Source organism: Morone saxatilis, unplaced genomic scaffold (assembly GCF_004916995.1).
Source record: "Morone saxatilis isolate NCDOM2014 unplaced genomic scaffold, NCSU_SB_2.0 Contig0, whole genome shotgun sequence".
Taxonomy (NCBI): Eukaryota; Metazoa; Chordata; class Actinopteri; family Moronidae; genus Morone; species Morone saxatilis.
Genome location: NW_023339650.1, coordinates 19074283 through 19080575, shown reverse-complemented (window position 1 = coordinate 19080575; position 6293 = coordinate 19074283).

Here is a 6293-nt window from a genome sequence, read left to right as displayed (position 1 = left end):
CACAGTGCTAGTTTAGCCCAACCAACAGTCCACACCTAAAAAATTATTGCAAATAAAAGGAGCAATGTGAACGATTTAGTGGCATCTAGCAGTGAAGTTGCGGATCGCAAGTAACTGAACGCTACTCGCATCAGTATGTGACTACCTGGAAATGAGAACGGGCTGTAAAGTGTTTTGGGGGTTAGAGGTTTGGGCTACTGTAGAAACATGGCGGTTCAACATTCAATTCAATTAAATTCAATTTTATTTGTATAGCGCCAATTCATAACAGAAGTTATCTCAGGACACTTTTTCAAATAGGCATGTTTGACGAACTCCTTTTAACATTTACAGGAGACCCAAACAGTACCACCATGAGCAAGCACTTGGGCGACAGGGCAGGGAAAAACTGCTCCACAGAAGGCATCTTTAGAAAAAACTAATTCTTAAGGTACCAAAAAGCAAAACCAATTCCCATATTCAGGTGATTATACACTAATGAAAACATATGTATGAATATTATGTTTAATTTCTGCCAATAGATGCTCCTAAATGTTACACACCGGACCTACTTGATCAGCTTACAAAATTGAGTTAGTTTTACTTAAAATATTCAGGGTTTTTTTTTATAGGTGAATTAACTTGCCTGGTTTTACAGTGTATATGTAAGCTACTGCCTCTTATTTGTACTTTAGTACATTATTTGACTAAATGTATTCAGTTACATTGACATTTCTCAGCTTCTTAGCTCACAATAACTAGAAGAACTGTCATCATTTACTTAAGTAAAAGTAGTGATGCCACACAATAGAAATAAATACTTTTGTCTAGTTAAATCTATAACAGAGCATCACAGTTTGTACTCTGAAAACTAGCTGTCAAATCAATGTAATGTAGTAAAAAGTCTAATATTTGTAAGTATAAAGCAGCAGAAAATAAACACTACAGTAATAGACCCTGCATTATTCAGTCAGAAAAAGATTTTGCACATCCATGTACGTCCAAGCTATCGTTCCTGCTTCCAGGAGAGAAGCTGCAGTCGGCCGGTCTGACCCGGGACCATCAAACAAATTGAAATATGACAGCCCGAGAAAATAACCGCCCACTTAGCAGGAAAATTCAGTGTACAGACGAGGAGGAAAATCAATTCTGTTAACCCAGCAGTCGTTCCTTTGGAGTGCAGGTGTGGGTAATGACAGGTTAATTAGTATGTGTGTGTGGGGAGGGGGGTGGTGGCACTTGCATACATGCACCAATCATTCTCAGGTTTTCAGGTGTACAAAAGGTCCTCATTTACATTTTGACGGCGTCGACCATGCAGGAGAACATTACTAATCAATCCCCCGCTCAAATTCAGAAGCTAATCTTTTCTAGAGGCTGACACCTATTGAGAGCTTGATTGAGAGCTCTTTACTGAACGCTTTACATTTCTGACTGAAAAAAAAATGCCTGTATAACTCTGTGAAAACATCATAAAGTGGAGAGAAAATGTGAAGAACAATTTGGGCTTCAGTTTTTAAGGCAGTCTTTGGGGAATTAGACCTCAAGGTCACCTTATCCTGCTGATTTTAACACCCACCAATAGCCCAGAGTTTAGTTATATGGTAATTTCAATGGTCAGAGCAGAATTAATTAATGGGTTTCCTTCCAGATTGAATTAGAAATGACACCCACTTGTAAGGAATGAGTGTCGGCATGAAAGTAAAAACATTTTTGGGTAGTATTTTTTCAAAGTAATGAGTCATATTAAGACCTTTGCTTGCATAATTTCTTAATGATGTTAATGAGAGAAAATGTGTTTTAATATTCTGACCCGCAAACACTCTTTTAGAAAACATTTCAAAGCCTAACTTGAGTGTTCATTATGAACCACTTGACACTCAGATCCTTGACAACATGAAGAAGCTCTCAGGAGTGCTGCACTCAGAAACATTTCAATTTACACTACATGGCCAAAAGTATGTGGACTATGTGTGTGTGTTGAAGTGATTCTAAAACCATGGGCAAAAATCTGCTTCTATAAACAGCCTACACTCTTCTACGAGGGCTTTAGGAAGTAAACTGATCTAATTTTAGGTGTAAAATGTGTGAAAAACAATGAGCTTGCACTGTGGGTGAATCCTAATAGTGAAAGGAGAAAAATGTTTCCATGCCAGAGAAATATTCTCCTAGCCAGGTTAAGTATTTATGTTGTTTTGATGCACTGAAGTAAAACTGGGTTACTCTGTGACAGTCTCTCTCTGTGCAGTTAGCTTATATCTGCATGAATAGATAAAAGTGCTGTCATGCATTTGAGATACACACACAAGTCAGAACACCCTGATATCTATCTGGTTTAATTCACCTTCCTGCTCAGGAAATGACGATCACCACGTCGCTCCTGCTTCTTAATTTCCTCTTTCTGCACGTCCACCACGGATACACGGGGCCTGATTTGAGGCACGACACGTACCAATCATCCGCAGACCTTTTGCTCGGACATATTCTCGCTGTGGCCTTTGCCACGAGCAGGGCAGATGGCCAAACAGATCCTGAACCGCTTCCAATTTTATTTTTCCAAGGAGACAGCTTAGTCTCGACAGGCACAGGTGGTGTGAAAAACAAGGGTGAGAAGTTGAGATGTTGTTTATAGCCATTGCTAACTGCACAGTGGAATTCACAAGCGCGCGAAGAAAGTTCGAGAGGTAACCAAGAGCTCACCAGGGGGACGGTAAAATAAGAAAAATAGGGCTTGTAATTTGAATGGATATAGCGGGCTCCCATGTGTTTGTCTCATTTTCTTCACAGAGGATGCCCACGAGGTAACGATGGGGTATAAACAACAGATGGTACGCTTTATCAACGGCGAGCACTCAGCTCCTCCACTCAGCCCTTGTGCTATTCTTTGAACTTGAGTATTGTTTGCTTCAAGTGTAGCCCGACCTGACTTCCTTCCTCCCCGAGCTCCAGGACCGGGAGTGTGTACACACAGTCATTTCCCCTCCCCTCCCTCCTGCTTCACTCCTGGAAATCCCTCTCTGACGCTGACAATACCCTGATTCCCTCGTGCAATTACACTAAAAGGACTTAATCACACCAGTTGACACTCGCCGCTTTTTTTTTGCCCCAGGATTCTCCCGGTTTTTACCTCTCCGGTTGACTCCACGCCTCCGACTTAATTACTGATTTAATAGACATGTTTTTTTTTGTTTTCCCTCCTTGCCTGTCTCTCCGTGCCCATCAGTGTCTTCTCATCTTCCAGGAGGGTGTCGAGGATCAGAGGGATACCCGTTAAGAGAAGGCTTAATTAGGAGTTTAGACAGCCGAGAGCGTTGCTTGTGTAGGAAGCGGCCCTTTTGTTGGAGAGTTCTGTCAATCTTCGCAGGGATTGTCGGCGTGATGGGGGAGGGAAAGGACGAGATGGATTTCAGTGTGTATTGTGTGTGTGTTTTTCTGCAGGCTTCTATTTAACCTGTCACTTTAGCTTTTCCACCGATGGGCCTTCTTATGTAACATTTAACATCCCCGTTTTTACCATAAGATGTTCTCTGTTTAAAAAGTACAGTGGTGCAGAAATTTATTCCACGCTTTTAATAATTGATTAATCTTTTTGAAGTACTTTATCAAATAAAAATGCTAAACATTTGTGGGTTCCAGTTTCTCCAAAATGTGGATTTGCAGTGTTTCTCTGTCTCATATGATCAAAGACTAAAACCTTTAGGGTTTTATAAACAGACAAAACAAGCAGATGAAAGACGATACCTTTCTATGATAAATAATTCATTGTCAAATATATTCAACAGATCGACTGATAAACATGAAGTATTAGAATTAATATCAAAATAAACTTTATTTATAGAACACCTTTTCAAGCCAAAGTAACAAAGTGCTTTTCGCTATAACACTAAGAAAGTCTACCGCCCTGCTATCAGCTCTGTGAGGCTGTCCTTAGAATTTAGATAAAAGCATTGCTGTGTCTAACATGGCCATTACAGAGGAGGACAGACTTCGCTTGTTGTGTGATCTCTGTGAAACTGATAATAAGGTTCACTTTTTTGAATACTTTTTTTAGAAAAATGTCCTCCATTTATGATTATTTCTTTTGGCTTGATGATTAAGAAAAACTTGAATCGTGCTTCAAGAAGGGAGCCTTTCTTGTGGCAAAAGAAGGCAGAATATTTTGTTAAAACTGAGCCGTATAATGAGGATTGGGCACTTTGTGCAAAATGGGTGGATTGGTTAAGTTGGACGCAGAGGACCATGACATGGGATCACCAAACTTATTACAATTCATCCTGAGTGGTATATGAATGCCTGCTGTTCATATATTTGTATGAAGCTTCATGGCAGTCCATCCAATAGTTGAGATATTTCAATCTGGACCAAAGTGATGGACTGACAGACCGGCATTGCTATCCATACAGCCACACTGCTAGCAAATAAAACTGTGTATTAGTGTGTGAACAAACCCATACACTCTCACTCACACTCACTTCTTCCAGTCTTTCCATGAGGCTCTTTTGATCTGAAAGCCCCAGAAGAGCTGAGTGGCTTGTTTCAGTCTGACCTTTGTGGTTTGGAGAGCAAACCATCAATTGGAGTCTGTCTTTATGACGAGCCGCTCATCCCTCATTGCTTCAATGCTGTGTCTCTGTAGATGACAACAAGGGTAGTAAACAAACTGTAAGCAGTTTGGAGAGAGCAGACTCATGCACTTCACGACCAAGCAGTCATTATTCCCACCCTGACACTTGTCTTCACAAAGTGGTTTGGCAAATTCATTTTATGATGTTTATTTATAGATTGTGTTTGACAATCCTGCAAAGGAGACATAGATTAAAAGTAGGATGAAGAAAAGTAGAGATGGAAGAAAATGAAAGATTAGAAAATTTACTAGAGATAAGTAATCCAACACAGTGAACTCTTTGTTACCCTCATTTTCATATTAATATGTTACGCAACCATTCGCAAGGCCTGTTTTATACCATCTAATTGTCAAAACTGAGCTGTCAAAAACTGAACTGTTTTACTGAAACACTGTGGGAAAAAAAAAATAAAACATGGACCTTGAAGGATAATGTGACTCTGAAAAGTCAGATGTCAGAGCCTTCTTGAACACACCAACAATTCAGGATGCCAAGGTAACTTTGACCAAATAAATAAGGTCAACATACTTTTGCCCAACCGATTGTCACAGCATATTGAAAAGAATAATGGCAGCAAATACAATCCTAAAACATCTTAGTCCGAATGGAAAAACAATTTTATTTATTAAAGTTTTTACAGACATTCATGGTGCTCAGAAGTCCTTATGACTTTGAAGATCCTCTGACTTTTGGTCTAGTCTTCTTCCATACAGCACCAATTTACAGTAAAATAGACAATGAAGCAGGGTATGCTTTGGGTGTGGCTACCTTATGATTGACAAGTCATTCTCAGTAAGTCCGTCCAGCTCAACGTACCAAAATCTGTTTCTGTGTTGTCTATTTCTCTCCTTAAAAAATATTTGAGTGTACTGTTAAGCTGTAATAAGGAGTCCACCACTGGGTGTAAATGGGGCCACTGATTCAGGTGGAAGCTCCAAAGGACCTGAACAGAGAGACACTTTTCTCTCCAGCACAAACTAAGGATATAGTTAAGAGGAGGATTGTTATGGGTTGGGTGTGCAAAAGGGGGGTTTACATGGGGTGGTTTTCCCCTGCTGTGAGGCTGTAGTGGAATTTCATCACAGCTTGGCTAGGCACCACATTGCTAAAGCAGACCAACACAGACCAATGGAGAAACCCTACATCAGACTGTTGCTTTTAGGTCTGTGTAGTATGTAGTTCTATAATGACTACAGTTGTAATTAACAAGGTAACCAGACAAACCTACAGTTTTGTGTACTGAGCATTACTACACTGCCAGGAGTTTGTGTTCAGCCAACAATTAGGATTATCTGATACTGCGTTGAAATCAGAGGTGACATTATTGTCATAGCTTCTTTAAGTGATAAATGTTTAACCGAGGCTGACAATCAGTATTGCAGTGTTTGCATGTGAGTGTGTTTGTGTTTGTGTGTGTGTGAGAACAAGAGAAGGTCAATGCATGCTGACAAGCAGAGGCTCATGGGACAAGCCTTCCAGATTACAGCTGTCTACACCAAAATGAAAAATGACTCTGAAAACACATGTGAATGATACAGTGGAAAACACACAAATGTCACTCTGCTTCAAGTAAAATAACTTTCACAGTCATTTCTTCACCCCAAATGTGTGAAGGAGAGATTTCGTAGGTCCTTCCTTCCTGCTGCTGTCAGACTGTTTAACAACCAGCACTGCTCCCAGTAAACCCCC